The sequence below is a fragment of the Podarcis tiliguerta genome (assembly GCF_965153285.1).
Source record: "Podarcis tiliguerta genome assembly, chromosome: 1".
Classification (NCBI taxonomy): Eukaryota; Metazoa; Chordata; class Lepidosauria; order Squamata; family Lacertidae; genus Podarcis; species Podarcis tiliguerta.
Genome location: NC_139534.1, coordinates 3,515,726 through 3,528,826, shown reverse-complemented (window position 1 = coordinate 3,528,826; position 13,101 = coordinate 3,515,726). Strand labels below are relative to the sequence as shown.

At 47.2% G+C, this 13,101-nt stretch overlaps 1 protein-coding gene across 10 annotated transcripts in view; it reads right to left on the bottom strand.

Moving 5' to 3' along the window:
- The window catches only part of HDAC4 (histone deacetylase 4), a 123,351-nt gene extending 111,429 nt beyond the window's left edge, over nt 1-11,922 (bottom strand). For 2 of the 10 annotated variants that reach the window (XM_083401021.1, XM_083401022.1), the window contains exon 1: nt 11,721-11,922. The gene's annotated coding sequence lies outside the window, so the exon portion shown is untranslated. Of the gene's footprint in view, nt 1-11,069; nt 11,349-11,720 lie in introns of those variants that run through there. The other 8 variants (XM_083401020.1, XM_083401024.1, XM_083401023.1 and 5 more) reach the window with 6 other exon arrangements.
- Between the last annotated feature and the right edge of the window lie 1,179 nt (nt 11,923-13,101).

Here is a 13,101-nt window from a genome sequence, read left to right as displayed (position 1 = left end):
GCAATGTCTGGAGAGTCTCCATCCAGAACTTTCTTATCAACAATCAAATGACCCACTTCAAATTCAATATGGTACTCTGGTCCCCCAACTTAGTGGGAATAGCAAATAGAATCTGAGAATATGGCACAACTTCTGTTGCCTTGATGTCCTGAAGATGCTTGATGACCTGTAGCGTCAATTGATGTTTTTAACACTTGCAGGCCCTGGAACAAGAAGCAAAGTGGTGAAGTATCCATCTGATGATGCTCAGAATCCATTGCTCCATGGTGGAAGCCAACCACTGGTATGGGTGCCTGGTCATGCCTATTGCTGTTACTATTGTTGCCTTCCTTGCCAAACTGCCAGCCTGCCTGCCTGACCAGCTTTGGAGAAGGTAGTCTAGCTCTACTACTGTTGTCATGCAGCAAAGCCCTGTCCACCCCAGGAGGGCCTAGAATCTCCGCCATCCCTGGGAGCATAGCAAATCTTAACAGAATGAAAGGAGGAAAGGGTGCCCTTGCTTCCCCTCCAATCATCTCTTTGGTCCCTGGAGCAATGCTTTCCCTCTTGTGACTAGTTTCCACCAAGACATAACCAAGCCCATCCCCAAAAAGTTTGCCCTCATTTAAGGGGTCACTGGAAAACTTCTCTTGGCCTTTACCTTTGCTTTCCAATTATTTAGTCATAGCTGCCTGTGCACAGCTACATCCATGATTATGGCCCTGACAAAGAACTGTAGTGCATCCACTGAAGTATGGCACGTTTGCACAGCTCCTGCAGTAAGTGGGTGCAGACAAACCTCAGATCCTGAACACCGAAAACCCGGAAGTAAATGCTCCAGTTTTCAAACGTTTTTCAGAAGCTGAACGTCCAACGCAGCTTCCACTTGAATGCAGGAAGCTCCTGCAGCCAATCGGAAGCCACGTCTCAGTTGTTGAACATTTTGGAAGCCAAATGGGCTTCCAGAACAGATTATGTTCAACAACCAAGGTTTGACTGTATCCACATATAGAAATTCTCAGGGTTTTTCCCCCAGGGGGAACTCACAGGAACTCAGTTCCGGCATCTCTGTTGGGTGCCATTGCCATTCTAAAAGAATGAGGGAGGTGTTCATGGTGAGTTCCAGCACCTCTTTTTCTAGAAAAAACAGCACTGGAAATTCCTGGAAATAGCACTGGAAATTCCGATATGAGAGCCTGTGCAAAGAGGAAGGAAGAGTTGTTTAGGTTCATGCCTGAAAGGTGTGTGGTCAGCCTCACTCTCAAGGCCAAAACTGTTTGCCTGAGATGTGAAACCAAGCCAACTCTTGTGGGGCTTTGAAGGAGGACCGGCACTTGTATGGTGGCACTTATACACCGCAAAGACTTTCCAGCACCCTCTGGAACTCTGGAGTGGGGAAGGAAAAATAGAAGGTAGCAGAAGAGGGCATCCCCCCCCCCCAGATGGTGGCCAAAGTAAGAAAAACATGGGGGCCTAATCTGACCAGTAGAATGTTTGGGATCTGGTAGGCTCTGCTTGTGTGTTCTGCTCCAGAATCAGCCTTCCCTTCAGGGGGTTCCGTTAAGTTTTAGCTAAGAGGGACCAACAGCCTCTTCTTGTTTCTTGCCTCATACTTATCTCATGTTGTTGTATTTAGTTTCTCTCATTATGTTATTTTGTTATAGTTTTCTTTATTATTAAAGCTTAGTTTACATTTAAGTAAGCCACTTATTTTTCTCAAAGAAAAACATACTCTGCTGAGGAAAGGTGTCGAATGTCCTAAACTGGCTAAGTGAGGGGATAATTTCCCAGTTTGCTAGGAGGATTGATTTTGTTCATCACCTCCCAGCTCCACAACATCCACGGGGCTGCAGTCTGAGGGGTCACATACACCTGGATGCCCAGGAAGGCTCCACAACCTGTACTGCTGTCTACAGCAGGGGGCACGTGCCAAGCCACGGGCATAAAGGCCCTGGCTGAGACATCTAAGCAGCTCTAGGACAAGGCCTTTTTCTTCTGGGAGCAGGGATGCCAACTTGAATAAAATGGGGGGGGGAGGTAAGCCTCGCCCTGCATAACTGACCACATGATGCGGCGCATGCAGCCACACACACCATTTGAATGGTAATACCATCAACTTGGGGGGCAGCCCCCCACTAGTTTATTGGGAGGACCAAGACCCCTCAGCCCCTAGAAGTTGGCTCCTATGTGGGGGGAGGGAGACCATGGCCAGACCCCCTCTCCCAAGTTCCCTGCTTACCAAAGCAAGGTCTTGTGTTGCCAGAGCCGCCACTGAGGTGCACCTGGGCAGTGAGCCCCAGAGCCCCCTCCGCATGCAACCTGAGGCCGCTCCATGTCAGCAGACGAGTTAGCAAAGATGGCTGGCGAGGTCAGGCTTTCCAATGCCTCAGCCCTCCAATCACTTCCTTTCTCCTCCACGCTTTCCTCTTTCTTTCTTTCTTTCTTTCTTTCTTTCTTTCTTTCTTTCTTCCCTCCCTCCCTCTCCCTCTCTCTCTCTCTCTCTCTCACACACACACACACACACACACAAGCACTGCAGTGCAGTCCTAAGGTGGGAAGCAGGAGAAAGGCCAGGTGGCCAAATTTGGGGCAGGGATCAAAGCTCAAGGCTATCTTAGAGCTATGCAGAGAGCAACCTGCTGTAAAGTTGGTCAGGAAGTAAGTAACTAAATAAAAAAATAATTATTATTATTTATACCCCACCCATCAGGCTGGGTTTCCCCAGCCAATCTGGGTGGCTCCCAACAGAATTAAAAGCACAATACAACATCAAACATTAATAATTTCCCTAAACAGGGCTGCCTTCAGATGTCTTCTAAAAGTCAGATAGTTGTTTATTTCCTTGACAGCTGCCCTGGACACAGAATTGACCTATGTCTCCATGGACAGCTGTGAGTCCAAAATGACTCCCAGGCTGCACACCTGGTCAGGGGCACCGTAACCCCATTCAGGACCAGGGAGTCCTCCACACCTGCACGTCCCATCCCCCCAAAACAGTTCTTCTGCCTTGTCAGGATTCAACCTCAATCTGTTAGCTGCCATCCATCCTCCAACTGCCTCCAGACACTCACACACGACCTTCACCGCCTTCACTGGTTCTGATTTAAAAGAGAGGTAGAGCCCAAACCCCCTGGTGGTCTCTCCCAGCGGCTTCATATAGACGTTAAAAAGCACGGGGGAGAGGACGGAACCCTGAGGAATCCCACAAGAGAGAGCCCAAGGGTCCAAACACTCATCCCCCCCCCCCACTTTCTGGACACTTTCAGGAAGGAGCAGCTCCCAGCCCCTCTAGACGGTCCAGAAGGCTGTCATGGTCAATGGTATCAAACTGGGGAGAGGTCTCCTGACCCACTCAGATAACCTCTTCTCAATTTACTTCTTCCTGTCCAGTGGAGCAAGTGGGCAGGGACAACCACACATGGATCCCCTTCTCCATCTGCAGGAAATGTCAACTGATGCAACAGTGAAGTACTTTTGAGGGTTGAAGAGGTCTGCCTGACAAAGAGAGGGTAGAGAGGGAAAGGTCAGGCTTAATGAAAGGAATGGCTTTCTAAAACCATTCATTCATTTGAACACGATTATGTTCTCAAAGATTTCAAGCAAGGAAAATTCCCATTCCTACCTGGAGATGTCAGGGATTGAACTGGCACCTTCTGCAGACAAAGCAAATGCCCTACCACTGAGCCATGGGCCCTGCCCATATTTAGTTTAGATTTACACACACCTCAGCCAAATCATTCAACACAGTGGCTGCTGGTGATCACCCGGGCTAGAGGGAGCAGGGACAGAGAGAGCATCCCAAGGAAGGCTAGGCAGGAATAACAATAGGCAAGAACACTGCAAGGTGCAAGGCTACAGAGATTCACGTTAGGAGTAAACCCACTGAGCATAGTGGGACTTCTGGGTAAAATGCATAGGGCTGCTAGTAATTATAGTATAAACAAACATTACATATAGTGAAAATGCAGTAATCTTATACAGTCCAGCAAACATGACCTCAAAAACAGTGTTATTTTACAACCCAGTGCTATAAACGTTTACTCACAAATGAGCCTTGTAGAATGCATTAGGACTTGCTCCCAAGAAAGCGCATATTGAATGGCCATTTTAGGATTCTCTTCTTTCTACTGGTCCTGTTCTTCTGCCTTTAAGAGCAGTTTGCAATGCAGAAATTAAGCAGGCGAAGCTCTTCACGGCATGGCTACTGGTACTCATAGGAGAAGAAACAGTAAAAAAAAAAGGCAATTCTGCTGCCAGCTATATAGTCTAGAAAGATGCCAGAGGTCATAAAATTGCAGGGACAAGTATGATTACCACCTTTTCTCTACACAAAACTACTGCACCTTTAACTGCCACAGCAGAGGCAGATACTCAACAGGTGTATCTTTCCTAAGAATGAAGATTCAACAAAATTTGAGAGGCTGCTCCAGGCCTTGAAATGCATTCACTAAATTTTAACAGCCACAGTTCTGTTGCCAAACCCCATTTCAGGGCATGCAAACTTGTCAGACCCAAAGCCAATTAATTTAAGACCAACGGAGTGTACAAGCCAACAAAACAAAAACACATACAAAAAACAAAGCTACAAAATGCCATTTCAGGTCAATCGAAGACGTCCCCTCTCACATCCAAAGCATTAAGAGTAAGGAAGGAAAGGGGAGAGGAGATTAAAACTATATTGTTGCTGCTGGTCTGGTTCTGAGAGCTCCCAGGGTTGCTACTACTGCTTTCATGGGAGTCACAGTGCTTGAAGTCAGTGTTAGAAACTGAGATATGAAAGCTAGGAGCTAAATGGCACCTTAAACCTAGGTTATGGGAACAACAATGGAATGTCTACAAGAATACAAAGCTGAAAATGAATGAACCGCAGCTAGAATATTATGTTCATTTTTCACATGGTCTAGTCCTTCCACCCCCCAAATATTCTTAAGAGGATCTCTTCTCCAGGCTTCAGAGAGTAGCTGGAAGTGGGGAAGCTGAAAAAAGTCCTCCTTTCCTTCCACTCTGCAGTTTTAATTTGAAATCTTAGGTGCAGAACTGCGCCCAGAGCTCAGAAACTGCTCGTGCTAATGAAATTCCCTGTCACAAAATGTGCCTAGAACAACAGGAGTTTCGAACACTGCTTGAAATTAAATGGTTGTGGATGTTAATCACAGACACAATTTATGCCAAAAAATTTTCCTCATGATTAATGTAAATATCTGTGCCCTGATTGGCTAGGTGCCACCAATCACAAGGAAGTAAGTCTATTTAGAAGACTGGCAAGCCTTGTTGCCATCCTGAACACTATTTTTCAATGGGAATTGCTTGAGGAAACCTATTTTTCTGGAGCAGGGCCAGGCCCAGGCCACAGCAACGCAGACTCCTGGAAGGCAGAGAGAGCAGAAAGTGAATGATTGTAACTTGAGTGGCAGAAACAGCAAGTGGGAACAGGCTTCTGGGTGGGGGCTTCCACTGGTGGTTCACTGCCACTTATATCCTTATCCATTCCTTCTTGGGGGGACGGGACAGGGGGCTGAGTTTATAGCCAGATGGAAAATGAGTGGATTGAGAGCTAACTGAATAGGAGTTGATTCTTTGTTTGGAAAAATTGGGTATGTGCCTCCAACCCACAGCAATGATTCTGCATCTAATAACACCCAACCATAGTAGCTATTTCCTCAAACGGTTGGTTGTTGGATCAAAGTATGCCATGTAGGAGAAAGACATTAGAAAGCTGAAAATGGTTGTATAATTTTGTGTTTGTGAACAGCCAGTAAACAGCCTATATTCAGTGGTTTATATAAATAGAATTAGGCATCTTCTGTTTAGTCATGGCAGCTGTCCTAGGGGGTTCCTGAAGGGCCAGTCTTGTGGCCCATGTTGTTTAATATCTGTATCAAACTAAGCCACTGGGCGTAGTCATGAGAAAATTTAGAGTAAAGTGCCATCAAAATGCTAATAACACCCAGCTTATGGTATCAGAGGAGGTAGTGATGGTTCTGAATTGGTGTTTGGATTAATGGGCTAAATGTATATCCATAAACTGAAACTGAATTCAAACAAGATGCAGGTCCTGTGGGTGGTTCTGAAGTCTGTGCTATGATGTGGTTGCACACTCTTTAAAGGAGCAGGTTGAAAGTTCAAGGTGCTCCTAGAACAATCGTTGTCAGTTGAGGTCCAAGTGACTTCAGTGGCTAGGAGCATCTACCACACCCATTTCTGCACAGGGATAGCCTGGTACTATAATTCATGCTCTGACTACTGTAATCACCTACATGAGGCTGCCCTTAAAGACAATCAAGAAGTTGCAAACTTGTGCGAGATGTGGCATCCAGACTGCTGATAGGAACAGCAGGTCAGCTGCATATAATTCATTCTCTAACAGCTGCACGGGTTGGCAGTCGTCTTCCAGGTCCAATTCAAGGTGCTTATGTTGACATTTAGCACCCCAGACAAAAGGTAAAGTAAAGGTAAAGGTACCCCTGCCCGTACGGGCCAGTCCTGCCAGACTCTAGGGTTGTGCGCTCATCTCACTCTATAGGCCGGGAGCCAGCGCTGTCCGCAGACACTTCCGGGTCACGTGGCCAGTGCAGCACACGGAACGCCGTTTACCTTCCCGCTGGTAAGCAGTCCCTATTTATCTACTTGCACCCGGGGGGGGGGGGGCTTTCAAACTGCTTGGTTGGCAGGTGCTGGGACTGAACGACGGGAGCGCACCCCGCTGCGGGGATTCGAACCGCCGACCATACGATCGGCAAGTCCTAGTCGCTGAGGTTTTACCCACAGCGCCACCCGTGTCCCCAGCACCCCAGACAACAGGGGCCCAAATATCCGAGGAAATAGCCTTTCTCCATATCATCATACCAATATATTAAGCTGCACAGATGAGGCTCTGCTGGTGGTCTCTGTTAAATGAGATGTGTATTGTGAGGGCCCATGATGAGTTTTTTAGTTGTGGCTCTGCATCTGTGCATCTTGCTCCAACTTCTTATTCATTTACACATCAGGAAAAAAACCTCACCTTTTTATGTGTGGCTTTTAGAGGCTGAGTTAAGTCATTTTTAAATTATGATACTATCATTTATGTATTTATTTTGTTTATTTCCATAAAATGTAGACACTGCTTGATTGTAAAAAAGTTTTTGAACAGGGATTACAAAAAAAGAACAATAAAATCAAGAAAGGTTTGTAGTACTTTAAACATACGAAAACCTAAAATACTAAAATAAGTTAAAATTCACAGCAATTTTCTACATAATCTGGGTAGGCTTGTCCAAACAATGTTTTTAGCAGGCGCCAAAAAGAATACAGTGAAGGCACCTGCTTGATATCAATAAGCAAAAAGCTCCAAAGTGTAGCTGCTGCCACACTAAACAACTGAGTTCTTACAAATGTGAAATGGTCATTATGCAATAGTACCAGTATAAACTCTGAAGTAAGACTCTAGGAAAAGAACTGGAAATGCAGCTAATTTCAGTCTAATGCAGGTTGTGCACAAATCCTACTGTAGGACTGGACAAGTTTCTGGAGCCAACTCAGTGGTGAGTTGATTTTGCTTTCTAGGATCTGGAGTTGTGGTCAGGGTGGATAAAAATCAATGATTTTTTAAACTTAAAAAAAATCAGACTTTTTTATTTAAATCAGATTTTTTTTATTTAAATTGGATTTTTAAAATAAAATGCTTTTGGTGGAAAAAATCTTTGTAAAGATAGGTTTCTGTTTAAGTTGCATTATAGTCCAAAGGCTATTCATCAAGAAATAAGGATTCGTTTTAAGTTTTTCATGTGTGCTGAAACTCAGTCTAAGGTTTTTTTTAAAAAAAAGAATGTTTAACCGCATCAGTTAACAAACATGGATACATATGCTATAATGTTGTTTTAGTTAAATAAATTGTTTAAATTGTTATTAAGGAAATGATGATTTTTCTCCTTCCAATAAAGTACAGCAGAAAAGTTGTCCAAATATAAACAGTTAACTTATTAAACCTCACAATAATTTCATAATTATCTGTCTATGTATTTCTAATGGTATAACCAAATCAGTAATTTTTTATATAACTGTAAAAACTACTCTGAAAATTTATTATTCCAAAAATGAAACTTTCATCTGGTTGTAAATATTAAGATTATACCAGCAGGAATGTATTTCTGTAAACCCCCCCCCCCAATTTAAATCAAGTCTTACTGCCAAGTAATTTAATTTGTGATTTATAATGATTTGATTTAAATCAAATATACCCTGGTTCTGGTACATTAAAATGTCAGTTATTAACTCTGGCTCCTAAATTTTAGAGATGGCTCTTAGATTTGGACAAGATTTGCCCAGGCCATTCTACTGAACTTAAGAGGATTTAAGACATTCTCTCTCTTTTTACTTTCAAAAATGATTTGCCATGTAGTTAGTTGTTCGAACTTTTAAACCGAACTTTATGCAAATTCATGCTGTAATATTCTGCATTCCACTTCAGTTTGCTGCTTCAGGGAGCAATGTACAGTTTGGAGTGTGAATGGAAGTGCATGTATAATTGAGAACTACCAATTATGTTCAAAACTTATGTTAGAAAACAACTATCATGTTTAAACAGCCCATAAAATTTTAATGCATTTTCTTTTCAAAAACCAAGAAAAGTCAATAATAAAATGCTAAGCCTGCCAGTTCACAATCAGAGTTAAGGCTCTCACAATGCCCAAAAATCAGAAGATAAGGCTAGTGCCTTCATATACATGCCCCATGATCAGCAATGATGCTGTGTAATGTCACAAACTGTGCTTGCTTCCAATTTACTTTCCGCATATTAATACTCTTCTTTGGCCTTTCAGGGTGAAATCCAGATGAAGAACCAGTAAATATGTCCTATGCGGTCCTCTTCCTGTTACCTCATGAAGTATCCAAGCCTTACTATATTGCTAGAAAAATCATTCTTGGGTTGACTGTCTTGTTTCCATCAGGAGCTGACAGGATGGGTTTAAGAGTGGGAAATGTGGACTCTTCTCAGAATCAGTAGGGGCAAAACTGGCACTGCGGCTAATGACTTGGGAGTACAGTGTGTACAGCTGTGCTTCCTAGCTGCAACAGATAGTTGTGTCAGTAATGAAAAGTGTCAAAGCAAATTTTGAAAATGGTCCACCTGTTTCATAGATTTTAAAGAGACAATAAGAAAAAGTGCATATTGACAGCGTTGAGAGGTGAGCATACCGATTTTGAGCAAGAACAGGTTACTTAATTATTTATGTTTCAGTGCATTTGTGCAATGCCTCTTCTCTAAAAGTTGCTCACAGGACCTTACAAAAAATATCAGGTTAGACAACTGAGTTCACAAATCTTTTCTCATACATCTTTTCTGTTGCAAAATGCTGCTGAAAGTGCAATCTGAAGAAAAGACGACGCACACTGGAAAGTAATTCTTGACCCCTTCTTCTCTGCTGCAACACCATACCACCCAGTCCATTTCATCCCTACCAAACATCTCAGGTTCCAAAGCAACCCCAGATATTTTACAGCATATCTACAGCTGGAAATATTAACATAGTGAGGAATGAACATTTTTCTCGTTCATCTTGAAGTTACAAATCCAGAAAAAGAAACCTAAATTCTTGTGTCCTTCATTCTTACAGTAATGGCACACAGAAGCCTACTCTGGAGTAAGACAGCATGAGAACTCTGCAAGGTACTAAAAAAGTGCCCTCACCATCCTGCCAGCTCCTGATGCAAGAAACAAAGAGTCATAGGTCAACCCTAGGTCTGCCCTTTGCTTGCCCTGTGCCTAGAAAGCACAGTTCCAAGGTTTTCTGCTTGCCCCATGCTTTCTACACGCAAGTCTAAGCAGCTTTTTGTTTGCCCCACCACTTTCCCCAGGAAAACCCACTCTAACAATGAATCAGAGCAAATGTCAATCCACAAAAAATCCAACTTACATATGCTCCAATTCAGCGATAAAGAGTGGGTTTTCACGGGGAAAAGAGGTGGGGAAAGTGGAAGTGTGGATGAGCCCCTAGGGCTCAAATGATTCATAAGGGGATACAGATCCAGGACAATATGGGACATTGTTGTTTCTCCCAGGCATTCCATCCTGCCCATCTGTATTTGAGCCTGAAAGACCAAGGTAAAGGATGATTACATTGAGAACAAGTTGTAAGGAAGCACAATCTGTGATACGGCACAGCAAGAAGAGACAGTTTTAACCCAAACCGGGGGTGGGAGGGAGAAAGAATCATTAAATACATATGACTGATATAAGACTGTTTCTTATGCATATCTCATGTCAGATCAGTGGCCCATCTTGCCCGACACTGTCTAGTTCAACAGGCAGTGGCTGCTTAGAGCCCTGTTTCCAATTAAAAAGGATCTCGGGTGATGCCAGGAATTGAGCATGAAACCTTATGCAAGCAAAGCTCCATTAATGAACTATACCCAGGATACATGAGATGAGGAGAATTGTAGAGTGGGAAGGGGAGCCAGGGTCATCTAGTCCACCCCGCTAGGCAGGAATCTCAACTAAAGCATCTGTGGGAGACGGTCGTCCAACCTCTGCTTCAAAACCTCCAAGGAAGGAGAGATGGAAAAGATGCTCGAATCCGTAAACAAGCCTCATATGTAAAAGTTAAAAGCACTTTCCCAGCAACAAAAACTCTCGTCTTCTGGCTGCTATTTCCTTTTCCCAATAGCCTGCGAGACGAGACTCGGGGATCCAAAGGCAGAGAGATCAGGCAAGGAAACCCTCAGCTCTCACAGACAGACACACGCGCGTACTTCAGGCGTCCAAAGCGGGCGGGCGGCGACCCACCGAGAGGCCCGGGAAGCTCTTGGCCGCCCAGCCGAGCACGGCCAGACCGGGACCACCTTCTGGACGGGCCTGCGTAGCCAGCGAGAGCTGACTCTCGAAGGGCTTGGCCTCGCCGCTCGCTCTCCCGCCGGAGATGCGAGGCTGGTCGGCCGGCTGCCTGGCCGCGAGCGCCCCGGGACCGGCCGCCCTTCGCCTCCCCTTCCCTCCGCGGCCTCGGCCGGGATTGCCGGGAGGGAGGGCGGACGCCGCCCAGCCTCGCCCCATGGGCGTCTCCGCGCCGCAGCCGCCGCCGCATCTCTCGCGCCCGTCCCCGTTATAGACTCACCCTCGGGCGCCTCGGAGGGCGGAGGGGCGAGGCGGGCGCGGCTCCTGGACCACTCGCCGCCAGCAGAGATCTCTCGCTGGGGATCAATGAAGAGGCTCCGGCGGCCCCGGGGCGGGCCAAGGGCGGCTCCCTCCCCTCCGCGCCCAGGGAGAGCGCGCCGGGGGCGGCACGGGAGGGGGGGGCAATGCCGGCGCAGGTGTCGATCAAGGACCCCAAGGCCCGCCCTCCCCCCCCCAGCCCAACGTGGGGGGCAGCGGAGACGGCGGCTCAAAAGCGCCCGCCAAGGCAGCAGGCGGGGCCCTGATTGGCGCTCCCAGGCGTCAGTCACCCCACCACACACACACACACACACCCTGGACGTCCATTCACCCCCCCCCGCAGGCCGCCCCCCCCGCCCGCGGCCCGTGAAATCGGGGGAGCGAAAAAGGCGCCTTTGGAAGGCAGCCGGCGAAAGCTGCTCATCTCTTTCAGACGGGGGGGGGGGGCAGCCCATCATCGCCGCCCGACCTGAAGAACACAACTACTGAGGGGAATAATGACAATAACAAAAACCATCCTCATCCATTCCCCCCCCCCCCAGAAGAACTGCCCCCGCCGCCGCCAGGGAGGGAGGAGGGTCGGCGGGGAAGTCGCGCCGCCGCTTACACTGACCTGCGTGCGAAGACGGGAGGCTGAGGGGCGAGGGGGGGGGGCGGCGACGGACCCTCACAGCGGCAGCCGGCGGGGAGGAGGAGGGAGGCAGGGACACGCGCCCGACGGGCCCTTTGGCGCTGGCACAGCGGTGCGCGCGCCGCCAACGGAATCAGCCCGTGACGCCACCCGCCATCTTGGAGTTTTCGGATGGAAAATCACGTGGTCAAAAATCCGCTTGATAGATATATATATATATATTTATATATATTTATTTATATATATATATATTGCTTCCCTAAGCCAATCAGGCGGCGGCGCTATTAATAGCCCCGTTTCCCTTTTTCTTCCTCTCCCCCTCCCTGAAAAAATAAAACATCCCCGCCCCCTCCGCGCCGGAAGTGGAGGGGAGGCGAGCTCGGCAGGCGCGTCCCCGAAGCCGCCCAAGACGGGGCTCCGCAGCTCGGCCGGCGGGGGGAGAACGACGGGCAGCTCCAGGCCTCCCCCCCCCCCCCGCCTCGCCCGGGGAACGCGGCCCCTCGCTCTCTCTCACAAACAGCCGCCGCCCCCTCTCCCTCCCCCGCGGGCCCGAGGTCAGGGCCGCCCCCCGCCAGCCCAGGTGAGGGGCCTCCATGCCCAGCCGCCTGCCTCCCCCCTCGGACCCCGCCCAAACGCCCCGCATCTCGCCCAGCTCTGGTACAAAAACAGCATAAATGTGCAAGTATGTATTGCGAGGACAGAGACCTGCGTTTGTTTCCTACTCAGCAAATGCATTGAGGAGGCTATATAAATTATTATTCTCACGTATCACTGGAGATAGAACCCATCTGGGTTTTCCATCTAAGGTACAAAATGCCTTAGGACAAGCCCAGAAATAATTAGATTGCAACCCCTCTGTCACTTCAGCTCAGGAATAAGGGACATCATCCTGGACTGTACAGTGATACCTCAGTTTATGAACGTAATCCATTCCTGAAGTCCGTTCTTAAACCAAAACCATTCTTAAACTGAGGTGCACTTTCCCTAACGAGGCCTCCTGCAGGCAATGCCCTTCCACCATTCGGATTCCATTGTTAGACCAAGGTAAAGTTCTCAAACCAAGACACTGTTTCCGGTTTTGCGGAGTTTGTAAACCAAATCGTTCTTAAACCAGACTGTTCTTAAATCGAAGTACCACTGTACAGTCATATCTCGGGATAAATACGCTTCAGGATAAGTATTTTCGGGTTGCACTCTGCAGCGACCCAGAAATAACAGAGTGTGTTATTTCCGGGTTTCCCCGCTCGCGCATTCGCAGACAGTCAAAATGACATCATGCGCGGAAGCGACGAAACACGCAAACATGCAGTCGCATCTTACATTCTGTTCAGGATGCGAACGCGGCTCTGGAACGGATCCCATT